This window comes from Chinchilla lanigera, unplaced genomic scaffold (genome assembly GCF_000276665.1).
Source record: "Chinchilla lanigera isolate Chin_1 unplaced genomic scaffold, ChiLan1.0 scaffold00062, whole genome shotgun sequence".
Lineage (NCBI taxonomy): Eukaryota > Metazoa > Chordata > Mammalia > Rodentia > Chinchillidae > Chinchilla > Chinchilla lanigera.
In genome coordinates, this window is record NW_004955463.1 from 784,367 (window position 1) to 788,898 (window position 4,532).

General features: G+C 33.7%; 1 long non-coding RNA gene across 1 annotated transcript; it reads left to right on the forward strand.

The window, feature by feature from the left end:
- Window positions 1-297: 297 nt before the first annotated feature.
- LOC102011095 lies at window positions 298-1,907 on the forward strand. Its single transcript, XR_263139.1, has 3 exons — window positions 298-348; window positions 618-666; window positions 1,156-1,907. It is a non-coding gene; the product is annotated as an uncharacterized LOC102011095 (long non-coding RNA).
- The last annotated feature ends 2,625 nt before the right edge of the window (window positions 1,908-4,532 follow it).

Here is a 4,532-nt window from a genome sequence, read left to right on the forward strand (position 1 = left end):
GGCTCAGCAAGCCTAAGGCATTCACAGTGCCACCTGGCATGGATATGGCTGAATTTACAAGGGTGAGCAGATTGTTAAACTATTTTACCCAAGTGCAAAGTGAGCTAATTTTTTTTCCTTTGGTTTTAAACTGTATAATAACAGAATGTTGTGCCTTGAATTGTGTTCCCTCAAAGGATATGCTGAAGTCCTGACCTGGACCTGTGAATATGTCCTCGTTTGGAGATAGGGTCTTCTCAGGTGTAACCAAGGTAATAAGCAGATTTTCTAGAACAATGCACATTCCAAATCTAATGTGGCATCCTTAGAGGAAGGCAATGTGAAGACACACACACAGGAAAGCACCAAGTGAGAAGGAGGCAAAGTTTGGAAGGGTGCATTTGAAAGCCTAGAAAATCTCAGAGATTACTAGCAACCACCAGAAGCAAGGCCACAGGCATTTCCTTTTAGATGCTCAGAAAGAACCAATCTTGCTGATGCTTTGATTTTGGACTCCAGGCTTCTAATGTTCTGAGGGATTAAATTTCTATTTTAAGCTACCTAGTTTGTGGTACTCAGTTAGAGGACTCTAGGACACTCATGCAAATTTTCATCAATGTTTATCCCTTTTAATTTAGGAGAACAGATGAAAGGGCCTGTGTGTTAGTGAGAAACAGATGCTCTCAGGTGAGTTGATTTCACTTTCTTCTACTAGATTTTCACTTTGATGCTGGAATTTGGAGAAAGTTTATTTTTGTTTGTTATTAAACATTTTTAACAGAGTGTGGATTTTAAGCAAAAACACATCTTTTGTAAGATTGTAGAATATGGGAACATGGACTCCAGTCCTTCTGTTCAAAGTATTCTGTGTATATTTTAACAGGTAATATTTTTGCCCTGTTTTTTCAAAGATTTCTTATTAAGAACTCCAGTACATTAGAAATTATTTGAGTTAACTTGGTTTTACAGGAAAGTTTTATGGGAAAGTTGGTTTTACAGATATACAGGAAGGAGACAATGCATTCCTTTCTCCTAACATGAAGTATCAGGAAAGATAAATGGGCTTTTTCTAGATGCCTTGTCAGCATTAAGAAGTAAAATAGTGGTTTCTCACTGTGTTAGGTAGTGGTATAGTCTCTGCAAGAAATTGATATTTCTCATGTACTATTTTTCCAGGTAAAGTTATTGGAAAAACAGTCCATTTAAAAGAAGGCAGAAGCATAACCAGAAATGGCACTTTAAAACACGACTGAATTTGACATATTGCACAGTTAACTAAAGAGTCAGCCATATGGAAGTTCATTCTGATGATATGGCATCAGTGAAATGGTGAAATGTGACCATTTTAACTTGTTAGGCTATTTATGTTTTATAGAGGCATCATGTCAGAACTACCTGTAATTTAAAAAAAAAAACATAAATAAATACCTGGGCCTATCTTTGAGATTCTGGCTTAAAAATGTATGAAGCCTGGATATATGTAATTTCAAACAATTCTGCAAGTGATTCTGGTGTGAAGTCAAGGCTGGAAATAATGAAAATAACAGAAGTGACTGTTGCTAATAAAATAAGATATCTCTTTTGCCTATGCAGATAGCATAAGTTTTGATATATAAAAAGTGTTCTGGTTTTGTAATGCAATTTCTGTAACTATACCACGTTTAATTTTACTTGCTCTTGTTCAGCTGCTGATAGGAGCCAGGTTTTCAAGTTAATTTTTAACCTAGGCTAGTCAACTCTTCCACAGGCCATGTTGATTTGTGTCATTTGTGTTAAATGGTTAACTCAAATGTTAACACTGGAAATGCCAGTAAAGAACTGTGACAAGCTACCATTAATTTGAATAGCTTTAGATAAGTAGGTTTTCCTAATTTTTGAGACCAACTGAATATTATATACCACTCATTAAAACATATTCCTATTATAAATTAAATATAATTTATGTGCAACTAATAATTGTGACACAACGATGTGTCTCCAGAATAAAATTTTAAGAATATTTTTCTATATTTTTGAGTCTTTCTTTCCTGGGTCTCAAATAATTTTTGACCTTTATATAACGAGTTTTTTGATCTTAGGCCAACCAACAGAGCCTAATAAGAAAATGGTCTTGGGAACATTAAAACCATCTCAGGAATTTGGTTTAAGATATTGCTTACATCTTCCAAAGCTACTTTGTCAATTTTAGCTCAGTTTAATGTGAAATATATTCAAATTTCATTAAATGGTATATAAGTGGAATATAAAGGCTTCTAAGAGCTCAGTATTGTGGCACTTGAAGATAAAAAATATTTTTATTTTCAGTTTCTTGAAGTTGAAGATAAATCATCAGATATATGCACAAGATGTCAAGTCAGAGTGACCTGAAATGGGTGTGTGCAGAAGTTAGGTCAGAGCATTACTTAGCACTGTAGTCAAGGCCCACATTCCTGGTCTAACCAGTGGCTGGTGTGCGCAATCACACATGCTCCTTTGTGCTGACCCATACTTAAGATGCATTTCTTTGTGAATCTGAAGGGACATTTAGCTCACCTTATTCAATGTCATTTATATAAGTGCAGTTATTTCACTGCTTCACTAAAACTGATGCTCTGTTTTAGAGAATCTTAGAAGCTGTCGTGGTTCAGCTGAATGATTTTATGAACATTTCACTGAATATCGTACTTTTTTATACTATGCTTTTAATTCTAAGTTATTGGGCTATGCACAGAAAATGTGCTGTACTAAATAACAAAACAGATCAATTGAAAGGACACTCACTACCCAGAGCATCTTTTCAGGTCTGAATGTGAACCTGGATGATGAATGGAAGATACTTCAGAGGACAGATATTCAGCACTTCAAGATACACACACACACACACACACACACACACACACACACACGCCTCTGTTGATGTTATGTAGTGCTCATTACTCAAGGTGATAAAATATTTCATAATTGTTCTTTCAACTGACTGACTATATCAATTCTGAATCTGATATTTTCTCTGTTGTTCCCACTATTGGATTTCTCAAAGTTGTCAAATATACCACAGCATATCTTCTAAAAGTATGAGATAGGAACTCTGATGATATCAACATATAAGAAACTTATTTTCTTTGCTATAACACAAAGCTGTAGCTTTCTTTTGTTAGCACAAGCTGAGTTGTTGAAAACTTTAGGCAATTCTATCATTGTTCTTGATGTGAAGATAGCCTTATCTCTATCCCAATGTGCTAACCCTAGAGCCAAGTTGTCTAGGTTTGAGTCCCAGCTCAGTTCATAGCTGAGAAATCCTTGGAAAGTATGTAAACTCCCTGTGTCTAGATTCCACCTCCCAGTGTAAAATGAAACTAATAATAATACCTGTTTCAAGGAATTAATGTGAGCACACAATAGCTTACTGATTACTAAGCTCTCTGAGCAGCGTCTGACTCAATTAGAAAATTTTAACCATTGCTATTCTGTGGTTTCTTAAAATATATCTTTTCATACACATTTCGACATTTTTTTCCTTAAATTTTCTCCCATGGTTTAGTTGGCAAATATAAAATTTGAGATAACATTCCATTTCTTAAGAAAATCTGCAAAGTATAAATATAAATTTCTGGCTATTTGAGCTCAAAGAGAAGAGGATGATTATGTTGCTGTGTCTATGAGCAGGGTTTTGAACTGTAAACTAAAATACCTCAACCAAAGAAATCATGAGTAATCGGGCACTTTAGTTAGTATGAAAGTCATGTTTAAGATATACATCAAGAAAGCAAATTAAAAGTTATTTAGTAAAAAAGATGTTCAGACAAAATACCAACCAAGTACCTCTTAAAGGTCAATTACAAATAGAGAGAATGAAGACTTTTGACCATGAACTTTTCTATCTGTTGAGTGCTAAAGTTTTGAATATTTGAGGAAAATTGTAATTTTAATCTAAACAATTTTGACTGTGTAGTCAATGATTTTCACATTTATTAAAGTAAAATATATTATTATTAATGTTTTTGACACCAAGAATTGAACTCATGACCTCACACTTGCCAGGCAGGTGCTTTGTCATTGAGCTATATCCCCAGTTGTAAAATATATTACTTAACTAGTATAGAAATAAAAAATTGTATTAAAATGTAATTTGCTTTATAAACCCATTCTGTGATAAATACTATTAACATATTTAAATATTTCCATGCAAAATTTAATACAGTTTCACAATTTGGGTCCAACTGTCCAAAAGAATGTCATATCCTATTTCTATTCAAGAAACCTGTGTCAAATATTCTACAGAAGCATGAGTTTTAGCAAGTGACTCATTGTCCTGATGTGTAGCTCTATCATAATTATCTTCACCATGTCTCCTTTCTTAGACATTTAGATTTAAAATTTTTGCTGCTGTAGATACAATTGCAGTGAGCATTCTCTTATGAAAATTCTTTATTTTACTGTGGACTTAAAATCCATTTCAAGAAATGAAATTTCTGTGTATTAACATCCTTGAGACAGAAAACTGCTTGCTTTGCTTTGCTTTTCTTCTTTTCTTTTCTTTTCTTTTCTTTTCTTTTCTTTTCTTTTCTTTTCTT